This window comes from Eublepharis macularius, chromosome 1 (genome assembly GCF_028583425.1).
Source record: "Eublepharis macularius isolate TG4126 chromosome 1, MPM_Emac_v1.0, whole genome shotgun sequence".
In the NCBI taxonomy this organism is placed as follows: domain Eukaryota; kingdom Metazoa; phylum Chordata; class Lepidosauria; order Squamata; family Eublepharidae; genus Eublepharis; species Eublepharis macularius.
In genome coordinates, this window is record NC_072790.1 from 13,211,006 (window position 1) to 13,234,255 (window position 23,250).

The 23,250-nt window shown below is 47.2% G+C and overlaps 1 protein-coding gene across 1 annotated transcript in view; it reads left to right on the top strand.

Annotated features, from left to right (window-relative positions):
* PAK5 (p21 (RAC1) activated kinase 5) overlaps window positions 1–23,250 on the top strand; it is a 154,166-nt gene that overhangs the window by 62,759 nt on the left and 68,157 nt on the right. The window lies entirely within an intron of this gene.

The following is a 23,250-nucleotide window of genomic DNA, read 5'->3' on the forward strand; positions in this document are numbered from 1 at the left end:
AAAAGTGGAAAGTGCAGGCTCCTCTTTCCAAAAAGGGCTGCTCTCATTTCTGCTGGAGACATTGGCCATTTCCACACGGCTTACCTTTGCTCATAACGGAAGATCGCGTTTTCTTGTGCGAGATTTGCACAACGTCACATGACGTCGCACAAACCTCGCGCGAGAAAACGTGATCTTCTGCGTTTTTTGCACGATGTTCCGGGTCGTTACGAGCAAAGGTAAGCAGTGTGGAAACGGCCATTGGAGTGGATCCTACCCCTGTCCCACCACTCTTGTTCTGTCCGAACCTGTATTTGTTTGTAGCGTTCGCATTCTATCCGTTTCTAGCTCTAGCTCAGTTTAGCAAAGTTGAATACCTTCCCCCAACCCAAAGGGCTCTGCCTATGGAAGAACCACTTAAGTTGGAGGAAGGCTTCTTAGGCTGGACGAAGACTCCTTGGCAATGTTCCCTCTAAGGTGTGCACTGTGCAGTGTTGAGAGCCAAAAATTTATTTTGTGAGCTGAAACTTGCATAAAAATTTATTTTGTGAGCTGTCTTGCATAAAAGTGTTGAGAGTGCCTTTTAAAAAAAATTGCAATCTACAAACATACAAACATTTGACCACCATGTAAATCAGTTTTAAAGCTTATAACCACAACCTTATAAATATCTGAGAATTAATTTTTTAAACTGTATTTTAAGCATGTTTTTAAAGAATGTTTTATACATTATACCTGTAAACAGAATCAAGTCACATTTCATTACAGAGACTGTTTCAATTTAACTTCTCTCTTCTTCCTTTTTCTGTTTCCCTGAACTTGAAAACACTGGTTGTGCATGCTTTATTGATATTGAGCTGAAGGAGCCTGGAGCAGAGGGTCCAGAGAAGTTAGCTGTGTTAGTCTGTAATAGCAAAGTAGTAGCAAAATAGTAAAGAGTCCAGTAGCACCTTTAAGACTAACCAACTTTATTGTAGCATAAGCTTTTGAGAACCACAGCTTTCTTCATCTAACGCCATCCTGTGCCATCCTTCATTCCTGGGCCCTCATTGTCACAGGCCCAGCCTGCCCTGGCACCATCCTGAGCCAGCCTTCATCCCCAGGCCCTCAACGTCATGGATGAGGCCTGCCCCAGCACCATCCTGCGCCATACTTCATCCCTGGGCCCTCATTGTCGCAGGCCAAGCCTGCCCTGGCACCATCCTTCACTCTGAGCCCTCAGTGTCACTGGCCAAGCCTGCCCCAGCGCTATCCTTCATCCCCAGGTCCTCATTGTTGCAGGCCAGGCCTGCCCCGGTCCCTGTGCCATCCTTCATCCCCAGGTTCTCAGCATCGCAGGCCAAGCCTACCCTGGCGCCATCCTGCACCTCAGGCCCTCAGAGGTATGGATGAAGCCTGCCCCAGCACCATCCTGCCGCATCCTTACTGTTCAGAGGTCGCCAGCTGAGCAGGAAGTCGAGACCATCAGAGAGGAATCACCTCTGCTCGCCCAAAGCAATCATGTGTGCACCAAGAGATGATATTCCATGCGCAATTGCACACGAGCACACGCTAGAGGGAACACTGCTCCTTGGAGAATGTTTGGATTAACCTAGATGGAGATCTCTACTCAAATCCATGAGACTGTTTTGCATGCAAGAGCTCCTTGAATGAGGACACAGCCCCCATGCACCCCCAATCTAAGGCTCCAGAATCCTGAGCAATATTGCTTCGTAATGCAGCAGCATTTACTTCCATGTAAAGGTGCTGTGGAAATCTGACAGATCCAACATAGATATTGTAGTTCTCCTAGTCTGGGTGGTTATCTCAAATCCGTCTTCTTTTCAGTTCTATCCGGTAGACTTGGTATCAGGGAGAAAAATTATCAATGGCTGGATAAGCAAATTCGTAGGCTACAGAAGTAGGCATTGAGATGCACGTTCCACTGCAAGTAGTGGACAAGCACCTCTGCGCATTGGAATGCTCACCATATGTATACCTTCAAGAATATCTGAAACATTCCGTGGCATTGGAAAAAAGGGGTGTATAAAACCCTCCCTGTGAAGGCTGTCCACCATCTTGTTTTAAATGTGTTGTTTTTAATGAATATGAATTTTTAATTGTATTTTAATTGTATTTTAACATGTTGTTATCCACCCTGAGCCCGCTTGCGGGGAGGGCGGAATACAAATTTGAAATAAATAAATTTCTGTGGATGCCTAAGTGGGAAAGTGACAAGTTCACTCACTCCTACTTCCATGGAAGTTTGTGATAAGTGGGGCTTGCCGGGATAACTATTTATATCACTCCCTGCACACAATTTTAATGCTTCATAAACAGGCTAAAATAGATCTTCATATGAATAAAACTGTCAAGAGTAAAATCAGAGGGTGTATAATATGCAGCATGAAGCTGCCTTTGATCTTGAAGCAAAAAGCAACAAATAGGCAAGTAATGGGGAAGTACCGGGAACAACGTAAATTTGTTAGAGAAACAACATTAAAATGTTAATACTTCATTAGAAAAGCCAAAAATAGATCTTCTCATGCATAAAAAATGTCAACACTACACAGGACTTACTTTGGCGCCTGTCAAGGCTATGCGCAAACACAGTGGCTTTTTCCTGTGCACATAAACATTTTATCTTTTCTGCTATTATAGAATTCCCAGCTATGAAGAATCACAGTCTATCAGCTTGTCTTCTCTGTAGAAATTGTTATTTACCCTAAATTCTCAGACAGGCTGATTTAGGTGTCATAAGCAATAACAACAACCATTAACTCATGTGCTATGAACGTAATATAGTAGCATTAAAAAAAGAGAGAGATTAGTTAAATATTGGGTCATGATCCTATATGTATTGAAGTCTACCATGAATTATTTTACTTACACAATTTCTGAATGCGACAACCGAGGACTATATTAACTGGTAAATATTCGTGTTATTTCAAGGTGTGGAAGCAGACAACCAAGAACCAATCAGTAGCCACTTAAAAGTTTTATCATATGGCAGTAGTAACCAGACTTAATTGTAGGGGAGGGGAGAAGAAGCAAAGTATATTTACAAAAATACAATCCAGAGATGCCATGTAGGAAGGAGGTCATGTATTCCCTCCAACTACACAAGTACTGCATCAGACAATTGGTTTTCAAGATCACGACTGCCTGTTCTGGCTGGCAGCAGATTTCCAGACAAGTTTTTTACATCACTTATTAGCAGGGCTTTTTTTCTGGGAAAAGGGCTGTTTCCACACGGCTTACCTTTGCTCGTAACGACCCGAAAGATCGCGCAAAAAACGCAGAAGATCGCATTTTCTTGTGTGAGATTTGTGCACTGTTGCGCAAATCTCGCACGAGAAAATGCAATCTTCCGGGTCGTTAAGAGCAAAGGTACCGTGTGGAAACGACCAAGAGGTGGTGGAACTGAGTGGGTTGCCCTCAGAGAAAATGGTCACATGACTGGCGGCCCCGCCCCCTGATCTCCAGACAGAGGGTAGTTTAGATTGCCCTCCGTGCTGCTCAGCAGCGCAGAGGGCAATCTAAACTCCCCTCTGTCTGGAGATTAGGGGGTGGGGCCACCAGCCATGTGACCATTTCCAAGAGGTTCCGGAACTCCGTTCCACCGCATTCCCGCTGAAAAAAAGCCCTGCTTATTAGTGATGGAAAGCACAGTCAAGTCGTAGCCAACTTATGGCTACCCCTGCTGGGGTTTTCAAGGCAAGAGAATAACAGAGGTGATTTGCCGTGGCCTGCCCTCGTCTTGGGAGGTCTTCCATCCAATTAGTAACCCAACCCAACTCTGCTTAGCTTCCGCCTGATATATTTAGCTGGAGATGCTGCAGATTGGACTGGGATCTTCTGCAAAGCAAATGCTTCACCACAGAGCCATGGCCCCATCCCAACATTTGCAAGTGGAGTAGTAGTAGCTTTTGGTGGGTGGTGTTAGTGGGGAAAACAACCCACCGTTTCTCCGTGCTGTATGCTTCTAAATTGATATTGCATGATTTGCAGACTACTGTTAATGTTTCTGCCCTGAGGCAGGGAGAGTTGAAAGAGTCTGCCATTTGGCTGTTAAGCATCCAGCAGACTCAGTATTCATCCTTGTTTCTCCCTTCGGCTGACAGACAAGTGCTGACAACCCACAGGGCTTGCACTAGTGGATGGGTTGACCCAGCAGTGCAGCTCTCTCAAGCCTCAGCCTGAGCAGGCAGAGCGGTGATCTGGCTCAAGCGCCTGTGCTGGCAGGTGTTGGGGCTCAGGAGGCTGTTTTGCTCTGGCCGTCGTCCTGCGAGGAAGTGACCCTCTCACTACAAAGTGGAGGCTGTATTGGACGCTAAACTAAAACGTGGACAGCTTTATTACTTGAACCTATAGAGTTCATTTTAATAAGAGTAATGTGGAGTGGGTTAAAGCTTCTGATGTGACTGCTCCCAAACTAGTCTGCCAATTTCACAAGGCATACCCGGAAAAGCCAAGGGGCTAGATGGTTCTTGCGGGGGGGCAGAATGTCAGGTAAGCCTCCAGCGTTTACTGTATGTGATCTATCTGAAAACCCTTTGCTGTTATTTTCCTCTTGACATCTGTGCAAGGTGTTTTCATTAGGAGTTTCTGGCAGGCCTGGGAACTCGGCCTTGAATTCCACGTAGAGAATGCACCAAGCTACACAGAGGCTGAGCCGAGCTCATCTCTCGCCTCCTCCCTTCTTCCCAGGCTCTGCGTGCCAAAAATCCTAACGGACTTTCTCTCCCACTGGGGGCGGGGACATCCACCTATAATTAACCTTGCCTTACTACCTTTAGGCATCCCAGCCAATTCCACTGTTGTAGTCTCTCGATACTGGTATCTTTCTTTAATAAAAACAACTTTAACTCATACACCTGAGTGATGCAGTGAAGAGTTTGGGGAAGTACCTGGCAAGACCTGACATTTTGGCTGGAATCCTTAACTTGTCTTCGGAACCAGAGCCCTGAACCTTGTTACCTGCAGCATGGCAGATGGAGCGGATACAGGAGCTCATGAGAAGACTGAAGGACTACCAAAAGACCCCGCAGAACCACGTGAGCCTGGTGCTGAGGCACCGATGGGACTTGGATTGACACTGGAACGAGGGAGTAGTGCTCCACCGTGGTTGGCAGTGACACTGGACCCACGCTGGACCCTGCGTGGGGTAATGGCGAGAAGCGAGTGGGGTGCAACAGAGTGTTATGCCAGCTCACCTCTGGGGAAGGCCAGTTACCTACCCTGGTTGGAAGACACTCCGCCTGGAACAATCCTGTACGTGTTAGCAGACCACGAGGCGAGGAGACGGCGGAGGAGTCGATGGAGGAGTATTTGTAGACGGAGTCTATTCTTAGACAGAAGATCCCCTTGAGGGGAAGGGGAACCGGTGCCGGAGGATGAGGAGGTGAGCACTATGGCAGCACTTCAGGAGGAGTTACAGATGATGAGGTGCGACCTACTCACCCTAACCGGACTTATGTGAGGCCTGCTGCAGGCCGCCGCCCAAGCCCCCCAACCCAGAGGGCAACTAGAACCACCTGCACCCGCAGAAGCCTTGCAAGGACCGAGAGCACCCGGGCCCTTGCCGGAGGGAGAACCGCAGGAGGGCAGAGAGTTCCCGGCCCCACTGCTACCTGTGTGGCACCATCTGGAGGCTCAGTTTGACAGTGATCCTGAGAAGCTGGGATATTTCCTGGTGCAAGTGGTGGAATTTCTCAGGGAGTGGGGGCACACCTTCCTGGATGAGACCATCTGAGTAAGCTACCTAGGATCCCGGCTGGAGGGCCCCGCAGCAAAGTGGTATGTAACCCTGCATATCGCTCAAGCTCTAGAGCTGAGGAACATGGAAGCTTTTGTCTGAGCTTTGAAGGAACAGTTCAAGAACCCCCTCGAGGAGGAGAAGGAAAAGTTCAAGTTGAGAAGTTTGAGGCAGGGAAACCAGCCGGTGCAAGAATATGCCGTGGAATTCTGGCAGTACGTGGCTAGGACCGAGGGGGTGAAGATTAAATTCTTCCGGGCAGGTTTGAATCCAGACTTAGTGGCAAAAGCAATGGTACAAGACAACCCTTGAACTCTGCTGGGATGGATCCAACTCACCTGCGAGATCGAGAACCAGGAAGCGCATCAGGTGGGACAAGGCAGGTCTCCTTCGGAGATCGCAGCCCGAGAGAAAAAGTGCTCCTGGAGCCTCCTCTCAGTGGCGGAGCAGGCCCTCCGTCTCAAACAGGGCCTTTGCCTGAAGTGTGGGGGAGCGGGCCACCTTGCAGCCAGCTGTCCAGGGTGAGGAATGGAAGCCCCAGAGCGAGACAGGAGGAACAAGAGGGCCCCAGAGACCAAAAAAAGACCACCAAGCAGCCGATGCGGCCGAGGGAGGAACCAGCGGCCGGCTTGAAAGTGGAGGATGAGTCGGTGTTGTCAAGCAGAGATCCCTCTGGACCCACAGAGGACAAGCGCCTGCTGGCAGGAAACAAGAACAACCTGCTGTGAGGGGAGTCCACCAGCAGGTCACCGAGGAGCCACCACCCCAAGAGGTGAGAACGAAAAAGGCCCTGTTCTTTTTGCCTGTGACTTTAGTAAACCCCTCGAAGAGGGACTCATATCAGGGTAAGAGCCCTAATTGATTCAGGAGGTACCAGAGACTTAATCACCCCAGCGTTAGTGACGGGGCTGAGGCTGGAGGTCAGGAAACTCACCAGCCCCATCATTTTTGAGCAAATGGACGGGTCCCGAATGAAGGGGACTTCCACGAGTTACGAGACCGAACTTGCCCCTGTGGGGATGGGGAGCCATTGGGAATCTTGGGCGTTTGTAGTCAGCGCAGCAACTAAATTTCCCTTGGTACTGGGAGTGCGCTGGATGTACGACCACAACCCTTATATACGGTGGAAGGGTGGAGAGCTATGTTTCCCGGGAAGGGGGGGAGTGTCAAGATCATGAGTGGGACGAGAAGTGGAGGAAAGCACCCCATCGACCCCTGAAGCGGCTTATCTGCCCCAGGAGGAAAGAGATCGGATACCCCCCGAGTACCGGGACTTGAGTCAAGTATTTGATGAGAAAGAGGTGGACGAGCTCCCCCCTCGCAGAGCCACAGACTGTGCCATTTAGCTGATCTCTAGCCAGGAGTTGTGGAAGGGAAAGTTGTATTCAGTGAGCCCAGGGGAGCGGGCAGAGCTGCGAAAGTTCATTGACAAAAATTTAGAAAGAGGTTTTATTAGACCCGCGAGTTCCCCCCAGGCCGCTCCTGTACTCTTCCGTAAGAAAAAGATGGGGGGCTAAGACTGCGTACGGACTATAGGGGGATCAATGCGGTATATGTGCTAACTTTTGAGATCTCCAGAACTCTTCATCAGCACGTTTGAAAGACATGCAGGAATGGGAGAATCATAATGAAACAAGTGATCTGAGCATATAAAGTGGAGAAAGAATTAACAGGATTTAATTCCTTGTGAGCGCCCTTAAGATCATCATCATTCTTGCTATGCAGTACACGTGCTCAATAGAAAGCCGTATGTGCCTTTGACAGTGCTTAAAAGAGCCAGACACAGCCAGGTGAAATGCATCAAGTTCCAAGATAAGGAAGGAAATCTGAGCAGGAGGCATGAGTGGCAAGAAATCAGTTTCCTCTAGGGTTGCCAACTCCAGGTTGGGAAATTCCTGGAGACTTGGGGTGGACCCTGGGGAGGACGGGGTTTGGGAAGGGAAAGAACTTCAGCAGATACAATGCCAGAGCATAGACCCTCCAAAGCCAGCATTTTCTCCAGGGGGACTGATCTCTGCCGTCTGGAGATCAGTTGTAATTCTGGCTGGTCGCCAGGCCACACCTGGAGGTTGGCAACCCCAGCTAACTGAAATGTTTTTTTATTCTTTTGCTATCTTATCAGCTTCCTTTATAAAATCTGTACTCTTACAAGACTGCAATCCTAAGAGCATTTTTCTGGGAATAAGGCCCGTTGAATAAAGTGGGTTTTACTTCTGAGTAGACCTCCCCAGGGTTGCTCCCTTAGTATATTTACACTGCAAAATTACCCCCTTCTATTAAAGTCAGTGAGCATAGAACGGTATAAGTCTGTGTAGCCTGGCACTGTCTACTTAATTGTATCAAATGTAAATGCAGGAATTAATAGCTGCTTTTTTCCATTCTTGCCCAGTCACTGTAATTATTCATAAAATTATTTTAAGCTTTTCCGTTCTTATTTGCCTTGAAATTCAGTCTCATGTCTGTATTCTCCTTAAGTTTTTCTGTGCAGTACTGGCAAACTATGAGCTACATTTTCTATTAAACTACGTCAAAAATTAAACAGTAAAAAAGGTATAGCTCCGTTTGCTAAGCGGCTGTGTTGATTTACATAGCTTTTGCAAATGTAGGTAATTCATATGCAAAGAGCAAAAAAAATTGGGCTTGAGTTGGTGGTTCGTGGGGTTTAAATGCCCCTTTCCGGCCTTAACAGTAGCAGGGAAAGGGGCGTTTAACATTTTTTTTTTAACTTCATTCTTTTACTTCTTTATCACCAGTGCCTGCACACCAGCCATTTATCACTTAGGGTTGGGAACAAGGATGTTGCTGGTGGGACCATGGCTCGGATCCCGTGATCAACCACCACTGAGGGAAGGGGATGTCCGTCAGCTAAATTGGACGCTGTCGCCTCCCCCCTGCTGCTGCCAAACTTATCCTTGAAATGCTGGTTGTGGGGGGCACGGGACCCCAAGGAGAAGAGACTTACAGTGGTAGGAGGGACTCACCCTTCCTTCCAGAGGGAATTTTTTCTGGGCTAACCAAGCCAACGTCTTGACCAAGCCTAAGGAACTTTCTTCTAACTCAGGGGTTCCAAAACTTATTTGGCCTAACACCCCCTTTTCAGAAAAAAAAATTACTCAGCCCCACCTTGGAAATCTACCTTCAAGAAGTGGACAAAAAGATGCAGTGACAAATTTGCACACCCTAAGCAGGCCACCTAACCTAAAGTTAAAGGGACACTAATTTAAAAGGTCCTTTTACTAATATCCTCCTTTTAAAGAAAATGTGTATTTCCCCCAGATCTTACCTTTTAGATGTTTTCTTCAGTCCAGGTAGAGGCCACCACGATCCACGCAATTGCACCCAAGGCTCCTACCGCCCACCTGGATCATTCCAGCGCCCCCAGGGGGCGGTATTGCCCACTTTGGGAACCAATGAAAGGGCTCTTCCAGTGGAGGAGCCCCTTGAGTTGGGGGACAGCTCCTTAGGCTGCGGAAGGCTTCCAGTTTTGCTCAGCAGAGTGATGAGACAGGTTGGATCCACCTCACCAATACTATAATAATAAGCAAGTACTTCCTCGCCAGCGATATCATCATGAAGTAAGCCGTCCAGAAGAAGAACGTTGCACAATTATACACCTAAATAAACAAATGTAACTTTTCCCTCACAAAGTATCTGAAGAAGGGAGCTCTGACTCTCAAAAGCTCAGACCCTGAAAATCTTGTTGATCTTTAAGGAGCCACAGGACTCAAATCCTGACAATCACCCTGTGAGGTGGGTTGAGCTGTGAGAACTCTGAGAGAGCTGTGACTAACCCAGAGTCACCCAGCTGTCTTCAAGTGGAAGAGTGGGGAATCAAACCTGGCTCTCCAGATTAGAGTCTTGCTACTCTTAACTACTACACCAAATTAGCTACCCACCTAATACTACCTAATAACCACCCAAAGTCATCAAAAGAGAACAAGCCCAGTTAGCTTAACTGATTCAATCTGATTTGATAATCTTGCGGTTTCCCACACTACCTTTATCCAAGATCTTATATTCAGATATTTTGCAACCTTCTAGCTCTGCATAATTAAAATTCTTGCACCCATCTATGAACTTTAGTAATAGGTTCTAATAGAAGTCTGAACAAAAAGTGGGGGTCTTTTACACTTGTTTTTCTGCATGCCAATCCAACGGCCCCTCTCTGTAAGCTCAGGTTGCCCATCTGTCTCCTGTTTCCAAGAAGTACAGCCAGGTAGATTTCCAAATGATCAGCAGAAACACTGTGAGAAACTCAGTTTTAGTTTTCAGATTGGGATCTTGGGGCCCTGGTTCACAGGTAGAAGAAGGACTGCCAGGTCTCCTGCTATAATCTCCTGCCATCCTAGAGCATTGCATGAATAGCATGACATCACTTCGGGGTTTGTCCCAGAAATGACATCATGCCATCAATGCAATGGCACCCCTCCGTAACCCTCCCCCCCCCCAGTCTCCTGCTGGTGCTGGATGCCCAAGGTTAGGGGTGGGGAACCTTTTTTTCTGCCAAGGGCCAATTGGGATATTTATAACCTCAATCGCGGGCCATACAAAATTATCAACTTAAAAAAATTAGCCTGCTATATTTGGTCAAACATTTAATTAACTTACCCCTAATGTAATGACTGGAACTGATTCTCTTTGGTGAGGCATGTGATGTTAGCAGGGTCCATCGGTGTCAGGTCTGGGAGGCTGGCTGTGTTGGCCTTGTAGCGTGGGTCCGTCCAACCATCCCTACCCTTGGCCGCCTTTTCGGCCTGCACTGATGACCTTGGGGGTCAAAGAGAAAGGGCTCCCCCCACAGGCCTCAGAATGGGGTTCCTCTGGTGTGCGGTGGGGTACTCCAGTATTCACTCCCCTAGGAAGCTGCCCTCTCGACCTCCAATCCCCATACTTCTGGTGGGCTGTGGGGGCATGCCTGCCCTGGGGCTGGGCCTTCCTGGCCCAGGCGGGGTTGGCGTCTGCCACGGTGGCGCATTGCTGCTGTTGCTGCGGGGGCTGGCGCGTCGACCCGCAGCTCCATCATGCCGCCGCTCCTCGTCTCCCCCGTCTGGTGCCTGCCCCAGGCTGTTCCACTGCGGCTTTTCATCTCGCTGCCTCTTGCGTAGCCCCTAGGCCAGTCGCGGCGGTGAGCGAGGCCAGTGAGTCTTGCTGGGTGGCTGGTGGGCCTCCTCTGCAGCAGCCTCACCTCCTGGGCCGCTGCATTTGCCCGCAGCGCTGCCTCCGCTCATCTCTCTCCACGGCATCTCCCTGACGGCACTGGAGCTGCTGGGCCCGTCAGAAGCCAGACATCTTAGCAGGGCCAGACCAAATGATTTTGCGGGCCTTATACGGCCTGCGGGCTGGACGTTCCTCACCCCTGCCCTAGCTAAAGCCAAAGATAGGCTGCTGGCCTTTTAATTCCAGTGGAGACCAGTGACTGACTCTGTGGAAGTAAGAAGTGAACATGTTCACCCTGTACCTGCTCACCATTTTCCTGACAACCCCCAAGAGTTGATACTCATTCTTTTGGGTAAATATACAGGCACCATATAGGCATCCTATGTATATACCGCAATGGAGCAGAGAGCTCCTTGGGGGGGGCCATATAAGGTTGGGATAATGGCACAGGGTAGGAAATTAAACTATCTCTACACCAGGATCTTAATCCCGACTGAGAGCTGCTCAAGCTGCTAGTTACCCCCCACACCCAGCAAAAAACACTGTGGATTGTGTCACGTATCTTCTATGCCCCAGGTTTGGCCCTTAGAGAATAAATATTGGAAGATGTTATAATGTAACACAAGGGCAAAATTCAGCTCAGGTGGGAAAAGGTAATCGAGATGCTTGATTTTTTGCTGCCATCTACTGGTCATGGTGCATGGAATATTCAGTGGTCAAGACTTATTTCCCCATGGGGATTGTTTGCTAACTGTTGTTGGTAAAGGTAAAGGTTCAAGCACTGAGTCGTTACTGACCCATGGGGGGATGTCGCATCATGACGTTTTCTTGGCAGACTTTTTACAGGGTGGTTTGCCATGGCCTTCCCCAGTCATCTACACTTTACCCCCAGGAAACTGGGAACTCATTTTACCGACCTCGGAAGGATGGAAGGCTGAGTCAACCTTGAGCCGGCTACCTGAACCTGGCTTCCGCCGGGATCGAACTCAGGTCATGAGCAGAGCTTGGGCTGCAGTACTGCAGCTTACCTCTCAATGTCAATCTTTCTTTATTACAGTCAGTAATTCTTTATTACAGTACAGAGAGGAATGAGATAAAAAGCGACCAGAATATAACATACGTAAAATATAACAAGAGTGTAACAAATCTAGACGTGGATACATAACATCATAACAAACGCTAACTTGCAAAATTAAAAGAAGTCCACCAGGACCAGGCAAAACTAAAACCATACTAGTGCAGTACTAACTAAAAGGCCAATGTATGCCAACTAACATCTAGCATTTAAATCAGGACTTACTACGAGTGTAGATGAGGGTTTACACAAACCCAGGCAAAGTATGGCTAAGTTGATGTATTAGATATTACAATCAATTCTTCATCAACATAGCGTGGCAAGATGTGAAAAGAGCAAAGTTTGATTGCTTGGGAGCAAAACTTGGCTACCTGCTGGGTGATCTCTATATTTTCATCAGACAGAAGCCTATTTATGTTGACCAGATCAGAAGTGTCTGTAGAACGTTCAAGTCGTGGAAGGACATGTGCGGCGTGGATCACATTGTAGAAAGGGCAGCGAAAGAAACATACGGGCCATCGTCTCTGTCTCACCACTATTGCATGGGCGTAGTCTCTCTGCCCAAGGGATCTTGCGATATCTGCCCTCGATGATTGTAGATGGCAGAGCGGAAAATCTAACCAGAGTAAAAGCTCTTCTTTGGTTGTTATTTTCCAGCGTGTATAAATAAGTAGCCAGGATAGAGAGGTAGTGTCTATGAGGTGCTACAATATAGGTGGGAGATCTTGAGAGCCAGTTTGGTGTAGTGGTTAAGAGCGCGGGACTCTAATCTGGAGAGCCGGGTTTGATTCCCTACTCCTCCACTTGAAGCCAGCTGGGTGACCTTGGGTCAGCTCTTTCAGAGCTCTCTCAGCCCCACCCACCTCACGGTGATTATTGTTGTGGGGATAATAATAACATACTTTGTAAACCACTCTGAGTGGGTGTTAAGTTGTCCTGAAGGGCGGTATACAAATCGAATGTTGTTGTTGTTATATCAGGTTGCCATCCAGTGTCTTCAATTCTCTGCCTCAAAGCTTGTCTGGCTGAGTCTCCACTCATGTGGAGGAGAGCTGAAGAGGAGAATCCAAGTTGCACGATTCTTGCTTGAGTAGCCTTAAGGCAGCTGGATTGGAAGTCATCTAGCAGGATGAGTGGAAGGAGGCTGCGAGGATGTAGATTTATTTTGAGCCAGACGAAGGGTGAGGAAAGTTATTTTCTGGCAGCAACCATTAAAACCCCAGTCTCCAGGCAAAACTTTGATTGAACCCGTTCGAGAGGGGTGAAACAGGAAACTGGTAGACAGCTTACCACTCTGCGCCACGGGGTTCCTCTGTTGTTGAACATGAGAGAAGTTGTGTGTGTTTTCAATCCAGTATTTTTCCAGTAAATTTGCCTTTAAGAACAATACCTCTGTTGGCCACAAACTCCCTCATCTCTTTTCTGTGGACTGCTTCCTCTCCCATGGCAGAAATGGAAAGAAATTAATTAATTCAAATGTATGGAAATGCCTAAAGGATACCCAGAGAAGAGAATAGGATAAAAATGCAAGTTACATTGAGCCAAAACACACGAGAAGAAATACCTAGATTCAGCACGTGTTCTCTTACCTCAAGGTTTGCCGAGACCTGTAGGCGTCCTGGAAGCTTAAAGTTTAGCATTTACAGAGCAGCAGGAAGGGGAAGGGAAATACAGGTGCCTGTATTTCCCTTACTGCTGCTCTGTAAATGCTAAACTTTAAGCTTCCAGGACGCCTACAGATCCCGGCAAACCTTGAGGTAAGAGAACATGTGCTGAATCTAGGTATTTCTTCTAGTGTGTTTTGGCTCATTGTGGGAATATTTTTGGTTGCTTAATTTCAACAATTGGGAAATTCCTGGAGATTTGGGTGAGGAGTTTCGGGAGGGTGGGATGAGGATTTGGGGAGGGGAGTGACTTCAGTGGGGTGTAATGCCGTAGAGTCCACCCTCCGAAGCAGCCATTTTCTCCAGGGATTAAGATCTCTGCGCTCTGGAGATCAGTTGGAATTCTGGGAGACCTCCAAGACCCAACTTAAGGTTGGTAGTTATAATGACTAGCTAGGTAGGGATCCATGATTCCAAATGACCTTTTTATCCAAGCAATTCTCTTTGACATAGGAGGCGCAAGTAAACTGATCGATATGGTTTGGAATGCAGTGTATGTGCTCATTCCTTGAAAGTGGTGTGAAGGGTCTTCGTAGCTCCTCTGTTGAGCACAAACTCCATACCCACAGAATACATGCCGGTCAAACAACCAATCCTGGTGCTCCTTTCATACACAGTCTTTGAGGGCCAGCTCCACACTTTCTGCTATGAATCTCTCTGCAGTGATGAAGGCTGCCATAGAAAGCTTTAAAAGATCTTTACTTTTCAGTGTGCCCTGTGCTTGACAAACACCTTTGCTCTCAAGAACATATGAAGCTGCTTCATTGTGAGTTAACCCCTTAGTTGACATGAACTGGTATTGTCGGCTCTGATGGTCAGTGACACCTCCAACCCCTCAGGCCAGAGTCTTCTCCAGTTCTGCAGTTTCACATCCTTCAATTACTGATACTAAAGACCAGGGCTTTTTTTCTGGGAAAAGAGGTGGTGGAACTCAGTGGGTTGCCCTCGGAGAAAATGGTCACATGGCTGGTGGCCCCGCCCCCTGATCTCCAGGCAGAGGGGAGTTGAGATTGGCAATCTAAACTCCCCTTTGTCTGGAGATTAGGGGGTGGGGCCACCAGCCATGTGACCATTTTCAAGAGGTTCCGGAACTCCATTCCCCCGCGTTCCTGCTGAAAAAAAGCCCTGGTTCTAATTGTGCAAATGAGTAGAACTGTGGAAATGTTACAAGAAAGCTCCCCAGTTTACTTCTCTGCTCGGTATCACACTGCTTCATGGGCCTAGCAGTCTTGAAGCTCCTGTCGACTAGAAGTTTTTCTGCATGCACTTTTTGTTTGACATTGTGTGTGTGTGTGTGTGTGGGTGCGGGGAGGGGTCATTCTGATTTTCTTTCTCCTTCCCTTCAAAGGGGTGGGAGTGAACAGAAGTGCAATGGGTCACCTCTGGACAACCTGAGACGCCTTGCCAGGCCGGTCTGCCTGGTCGCCTGGCTGTGGATTTAGAGCTGAGTTCTAAGGGATTAAAAGAACACAAAGATAACAGAAAAACAAGCGGGGAGCAGCACTTCTTAACTGGAAATGCAAAAGATTCAGTAAAATCTATGGATTTCAGTGAGGCTGCCTCCAATGGGAGAGAGTCGTGTTTTCAGTCCAAATTCGAGTAAAGACTCTCAATCCCAAAGAAAACTTCTGCCCAGAGACCTTTTCAGCAGGCAGTTTAAATGTTTGTTCTTTCTTAGCCGTATAAGAATGGTTATAGTGCACCACCCAGTGGCCATGAATAATATTACAGAAGAACTAAGTGCCATGCAAAGTAGAGTACGTTTCTCTAATCCTGTTGACTTCAGTGGATTTAGAAAAGGGTAACTCTGTTTAGGATGAAACTGTAAGTTATGTAAAACCAGGAATGAAACTGATAGAACCTCCCAGACTTCATTGTGGCATATGTTCCCATGGACCAGAACCCATTAGAATCATAGAATCGTAGAGCTGGGTCATCTAGTCCAACCCCCTACACAATGCAGAAAATTCACAACTACCTTCCCCCCCCCCCCCACACACACACACCCAGTGACCCCTGCTCCGTGCCCAGAAGAAGACAAAACACTGTCAGGATCCCTAGCCAACCGGGCCTGAGGAAAATTGCTTCCTGACCCCAAAGTGGCGATTGGCATTATCCTGGGTATGTAAAAGGGGCCACAAGAACTAAGCACTGATGTAACCCTTCCTGCCCTCCCTCTCGAGATCTGTCCAGGTTCACAGAATCAGCATTGCTGTCAGATGGCCCTCTAGCCTCTGCTTAGAAACCTCCAAAGAAGGAGCGCCCACCACCTCCCGAGGAAGCCTGTTCAACTGGGGGACCGCTCTAACTGTCAAGAAGTTCTTCCTAATATTTAGCCAAAACTCTTTTGATTTAATTTAAAGCCATTGGTTCTGGTCTGACCTTCTGGGGCAGTGGAAAACAACTTTGCACCGTCCTCTATATGACAGTCCATCAAATACTTGAAGATGATTATCATATCACCTCTCAGTCTTCTCCTCTCTAGGCTAAACTTTCCAAGCTCCTTCAACCTTTCCTCATAGGACTTGGTCTCCAGACCCCTCACCATCTTCGTTGCCCTCTTCTGGACAGATTCTAGCTTGACTATATCCTTCTTAAATCGTGGTGCCCAAAACTGAACACAATACTCTAGGAGAGGTCTAATCAGAGCAGAGTAGAGCGATACCATCACTTCGCATGATCTGGACACTATGCTTCTGTTGATACAGCCCAAAATCACATTCACCTTTTTAGCTACCACATAACAATGCTGACTCATGTTCAGTGTATGGTCATCATCATTGCTGTCAGATGGCCATCTAGCCTCTGCTTAAAAACTTCCAAAGAAGGAGAGCCCACCACCTCCCGAGGAAGCCTGTTCAACTGAGGGACCGCTCTAACTGTCAGGACGTTCTTCCTAGATTTTTTTTGAAGTGTACTATTTCCACGACAAGTCTCCCTCATCCTATAATTATAAATTTGATTTTTCCTACCTATATGCATAACTTTGCATTTATCTCTGTTGAAATTCATTTTATTTGTTTTAGCCTAGTTTTCCAGCCTGTCAAAATCATCCTGTATCCTTACTCTGTCTTTTACTGTATTTGCTACTTCTCCCAATTTAGTATTGTTATGATCTTCACTTTCTTTAGGGTGGATTTTGCTTTAAATCTCCCCCTTACACCCTCTGGGTAGTTTGCTGCCACCAGGAATATATTATTCCAAAATGTTTTATTTAAATTTTCCCTTTTGTAACGTGTTTGAGCGTCAGGCTCCTTCGTGGTTCTATGTGGCCCTGAGGATAGGAATGGGAGATAACTCTGGGATATAACAAAACAAAGTTTATTTTTTAAGAAGCGTGTTGGTTACATAAAAGTCGTTCTTAGTTCTTCTAGTTGCTTCATCCAACCTCATTCACACAGATCTCTTGTAAGGCTTCACACACAGTTAGCCTCTTTCTCTCGGCTCTATATTTCTCTCACAGAGAACTCCTCAGACAGCACACAGCTAGCCTGTTTTCTTTTCACTCTCAATCCTTTCTCTCTCAGGCGCACACACAGTTTGCCTGCTTCAAACAGAGTGAATATATAGTCTCACAGACACACTCAGTTCAGGCTTCCACTCAGGTTGCCTTTCCCTCACAAATACAGGAACACCCTCAGGCTGCACACAGCTCGCCTCTCTGGCCCTAACTGAACCTTTTTTTTTTTCTCCCTCAATAACTGAAAACCGCCTTCACCCCGCCCACTCTCTGTCATCTACCAATCATATCACTCACTCATCTCTCTCTTTCACCCCCCCTCTTCACCTATCTCACCAAACATTTAAAGACACATGCACCCATTTCTTGAAATCATTACAAATATCATCTGCAAATTTAATAAACATCCCTTCTATTCCTTCATCCAAATCATTAAGAAAAAATGTTGAACGGAGCAGGTCCCAGGACCGATCCCTGAGGCACTCCACTTGTCACTCCTCTCCAAGAGGATAAGGAACCATTAACAAGCACTCTTTCGGTGCTACCATCAACCAATTACAGATCTACCTAACAATAATAGGATCTAAACCACATTTTACCAACTTGTCAACAAGAATATTATGTGGAACCTTATCAAAAGCCTTACTGAAATCGAGATAAACTATGTCTACATCATTCCCCTGATCCAGCAAGGTAGTAACTTTCTCAAAAAAAGAGATAAGGTCAGTCTGACGTGACTTGTTCTTGAGAAACCCATGCTGGCTCTGAGTAATCACAGCCATCCTTTCTAAATGCTCAAGGACTGACTGATGATTTGTTTTAAAAAATTTCCAGGTAGAGACGACAAGCTGACGGGTCGGTAGTTACCCGGATCCTCCCTTTTCCCCTTCTTGAAGATGGGGACAACATTTGCCCCCCTCCAATCTTCTGGCACATCGCTTGTTCTCCAAGAATTCATTATGTGGTTGATCAGAGATTTTTACTATAATAATAAGAAACAGTGGCTGGAATCCAAAGAGACATTCCCAATGCTTTAGGCAGGCCCTGAGACCCAAAGAGTGCAGATCCTACCTCTATAGTCCCACTCTTGTGAGAAAAGTTTGAAGTTTTCTTCCAGCCCAAGGGACCTTCCTACAACTTATTCCTTCTCCTTATACTGGAGATGGTTGGATCCACCCCACTGTCAGTCAAAGGAGAAAACACTGACTGATATACCAAGGGCCTGACTCTGTGGAAGTCCACTTCATATATTCATGTGAGAGAAACATGACCAAAGTCCTTTGGGCACACAGAACTAATTCTTTCGGTTAGATGACTCAACTGGGATTCATCCTCTTTTAAAAAGGTGGCAGCTTCCCCCCAGGTAACTCTTTCACAAGCCCAACTAACCCTTTTCTAGGACGAAGCCCTGCTGAGTCCCATGTGGCTTGATTCGGAGCATTCGTAGCATTCTTGCGGAAAACAGTCCTAACCCTGTGTTTTTGTTTTTGAAGTCAAAATTGAGGGTCAGCCTCTCAGTTACAAGCTATGAAATCATGACAGATTTTTGAAAATTTCCAAATGCGATTTGAGCTCTGCCTTGCTGTTAGTCAGGTCTGAATGAGTACAGAATTTGCAACACTTCATCACTGCTTATTGTCAACAGTCAGGACCCAACACAAGGTGGCAGCAGAAAGTATGCAAACATTGGCATAGAAACTGTTTGCTGTGATGAAAGGCTAAAGAACCTTGGACTCTTCACTTGAGGGGAAAAAGAGGGTGGAGGGGGACAGGAAAGGATTTAGGTTGATAAAATTATGCATGGGGTGCTGAAAATGAATAGAGGGGACTTTTTCTCCCTCTCCCATAATACTGGAACTTGAGGAGAACCCAGTCAAGCAGATGGACAACAGAAGATGCTTCTTTACTCAATAGATCCAGAGGTGTTAGCCGTCTGTAGTTACAAAATAGTCAAGACTCCAGTAGTATCTTTAAGACTAACCAACTTTATTGTAGCATAAGCTTTCGAGAACCACAGCTCTCTTTGTCAGATCCATCGTCAACTTTCGAGAACCACAGGTCTCTTCGTCAGATGCATCATCAGATGCATCTGATGAAGGGAGCTGTGGTTCTCAAAAGCTGGCAATGCATCTGACAAAGAGAGCTGTGTGTCAGGTGTTGCCAGGTATTTCCCCAATCACTCCAGTGTATGAGTTAACGATGTTTTATTTAGGAAAGATACAAGTATCAGGATGCTGTAACAATGGAATTGACTGGAATGACTAAAGGTGGGAAAGTTAGTTCAATTATAGGTTAATGTCTCCTCCCCCCCTCTCCAGCAGGAAGAAGAGGCAGTTAGGAGTTTTGGCGTGTATCACCTGGGAAGAAGGGAGGGGGAAGAAGAGGAGCTCAGTTCAGTCTCTGTAGTGGACTCAAGGTCACATTCCAAGGCTTCTGCAGGAACTTGTAACCAAAACACCTTACCTGGAAGATACGCAGTTAGCAACAGGTTCACACAATACTGGTACTCTCTGCACCTACTCAGAGGCACTGAGACAAAAGACATATGATGCTTTTAGCCTATCTGACACTGTGGCTCTCAAAAGCTGGCGATGCATCTGACGAAGAGAGCTGTGGTTCTCGAAAGCTGGTGCTACAATAAAGTTGGTTAGTCTTAAAGGTGCTACTGGACTCTTTCTTTACTCAATGAATAATTAAATTGCGAAATACACTGCCAGTGGAAATAGCGATGGCCACCAGCATAGATGGCTTTAAAAGGAGATTCGGCAGATTCACGGAGGGAGAAGAGGCCCATCATTGTCCACTAGCCATGGATAGTAAAGCGGCGGTGGAGGAGAGTGCCCTCAAGTCATAGCTGGTGACCTCTGATGTGGTTTTCATGACAAGAGACTAGCAGAGGTGGTTTGCCATTGCCTGCCTCTGCAAGCATGGTCTTCATTGGAGGTCTCCCCTCCACTTACTAACCAAGGCTGACCCTGCTTAGCTTTTGAGCTCTGATGAGATCAGCCTCTCCTGGGCTATCCAAGTCAGGGTGGATAGTAAAGTGAGTCTCCAGCAGATCTCTGAAGAGCAGTGTTGAGGGAAGACCTCTGTGCCGCCTTTGCTGGCACCCAGGGCAAGTGGTCTGGCTGCTGTGTGAAACAGGATGCACGGCAGGGTGGGCCACTGGGTAGATCTAGCAGGGCTCTTCCGTTACTCCTTCCTATGAGAAGGGCTCGCATATCTGAAAAGAAGTGTAGGTTGTTTTCAGCACATCCTGAACTGAGCTGCGTGTGGTGGGGGAGCCATTTGTACATGAATGTCTTGTCCAGAGGAATAGAGAACGGTTTCCTCACATTTTGATCCAAGATTACCCACCAGCACGTAGCATCCAAGGTATGGCAGACTGACCCAGTGAATTTGGGGGATGTGTGCCATCAAATCAGTGCTTCCCACGGTGAGCTTTCAGACAGCAGATTGCCCGTAGTGTGCTTAGGGGAGAGGCCGTGGCTCTCCCCTAAGCATCTTCTTGGCATGCTGAAGGTCCCCAGTTTGATCACCAGCATGTCCAATCAAAAGAATCAAATAGCAGGTGACGTGAATGTTTTCCACACAGAGAGTCACTGCCTGTTAAATAGATAGTATTGACCTTAATAGAGCAAGGGGCTGACTCAGTCGAAGGCAAGTTCACGTACTTGGGGAGCAAAGAACTAACTCAGCTCCTCTGGCCATGGTTTCTGTGAGAAGGTCAGGGCTGGATCTAGGGTTGCCAGCACCCAGGACAACCCAAGTCCGGCCTCTTGCGCGCACAGTGCACACTCGCTCCCGTCACTTCTGTGATGTCATCATGCACTGCAGAGCATGCCGCCCTGCGTGGCAAGCTGGCTGCCCCGCTGAGGGGGCGGCCGGCTTGCCGTGGGCCCCGTCCTGCGCGGCAGGTGAATGGCGCAGGCGGCCTCCCAGCCACCTGCGCTGCGGCCGCCACTTCCACGGTGCTCTGGGGCAGCCGGCTTGCCACACGGGTGGCACACTGACGGCCGCCACTTCTGCGGTGCTCTGGGGCAGCCGGCTTGCCACACGGGTGGCACACGCCACACAGGTGGCACACTTGCCACACTGGTGGCACGCGGCTGGCTTGCCGTGCATCCCCTGCTCTCGCGGCAGGCAAATGGCACAGGCGGGTGGGCTCCCACTGCCCTGTGCTCAGCCACCCGCGTGCTCCCGGGGGCTAGCAGCTGCACCCAGTGCCCCCTCTTTGACGGTGCCAGGGGCACACTATCCCCCCTGCCCCCCGTCGATCCAGACCTGGAGAAGGTCTATACTTGGGGTAGATGGAGAGAGCAGAAATGTATTACTATATGATACCATCTTACTCCATGCCTTCCTCCCCCAAAAAACCATGGCACCATCTCCTATCGTGATGTTGTCAGAGGCTTTGTCACAGCATCTTCCCCTCTTAACTCTCCTCTGTGTTAGGTTTACTCTTTTGACTCCTGCATTTATATAAATGCTCAGGGCCGGCATTAGGAGGGCCGAGGTGCCATTTCTGTGTTAGTAGATGTCCTACTGCTATCGTTTATGTATTTGTTTAGAAGATGTGCACAGATTGGCCTGCAGAAGCTCGCACAGTAAAACATGGTATAATCATAAAAACAGAATAAATTCCTTCAAATTAACAAACCATAAAAAACCCAGCCATCAACAAAAAAACAAAAAAACCAGCAGGGCATTTCAAAAGCATAATAAACATTTCAAAAGCCGAAAATGATGATCCTTGTAAAACAGCCCTCAGGCTAGAAGTAGGCTGTGAAAATGACCAAAACTTTTCCCTCTTAACTTTTTGCTAGCCTACTTTTGTCTCTGAGCAATTAAACTGTGGAGAATCTGTTTATCAAGCTCACTGTGAAGGAGCTCCCTGTTTCCCCCTAGTTTCTATTGACCCACCTGAGGCCGAGAGATCACAACGTGTCCAAGGCCATGGAGAGTCCATAGTAGAGATGGGCACAAACTGAAATACGAACCAAAATTAAGCACAAACCAGGCCGGTTCGTGGTTCGCAAACCACGGTTCATCAAATCCCATTTTTGATGAACCGCCACGAACTTTAGGCTGGTTCGTTTGGTTCATTTTTTAGTTTGTGACTGCAGACAGCCTGGTGCCAATCAATCAATTTCCTAGGCAACAGGGGATAGACTTCCTGCAGACCTTCTGCTGACCCGGAAGTGAACTTCTGCTGGCCCAGAAGTGACCTGCTGACCCGGAAGTGATGGTTTTCTGACCCAGATGTGACGTTTTCACAAACCAAATGAACCAGTTCGCGAACCAGGGCCAGGTTCATGAAAGTTCGTGGTTCATGAAATTTGATGAACCACGAACCGCATGGCTCAGTTTTTTTCTGGTTCGTGCCCATCTCTAGTCCATAGCAGGTGAAGCAGCCTCCCAAATGCACATTCATCTGCTGTACTTATTGGCGCACTGCTAGTAGAACAATCTGTTTTGTGACATCACAGTGGGAATGCGCTCAGCAACCTTGCCCCCTTCTTGCCACTTAGCACAAGCAGGACTACACATCTTGAACACTGTTCAATATTTAAAAAAAAAAGAAGTGTCTTGCTTCTAACCTGGATATCAGTTCTTGGATATTAGAAATTTTTATTTATTGACTTAGATGTTTCTGTGCTGCTTCTGTGTAAATCCTGGTGAGGGTGACTTACAAATAAAAGAACGAAAACACCATCAAAGTCTACTGTTAGTAACCCCTCCCCCACCTCCCATCCAAGGCATATTTGACGAGAGTCCTGATTAGAGCCTTTTCAGTGTGGCTACCCCATGCCTCTGGAGCACCTTCCAAGAAGAGGTCAGGGGGGCTCCTACCCTCCTAGCATTTCGGAAAAGGTTGCAAAACAGGGCTGTTTTGGAGATCTTTTAAGGCAGTCTAGCCCTGGCCAGAGCTGATCCTGCACTGGGCAGGGGGTTGGACTAGATGGTCTGTATGGCCCCTTCCAACTCTATGATTCTATGATCATAACCACAGGAAGCTAGCATAAGGCAATTTTGGACTGCGTTTAATGCTTTTAATGCTTGTTTTATACAATCATTTATAATATTTGTTTTTGTATCATTACCCTGCTTGAGTCCTGAAATGCTCAGGAGATCATATAAAAATTTTAAATAAATAAATAAATAAATAAAATAAACT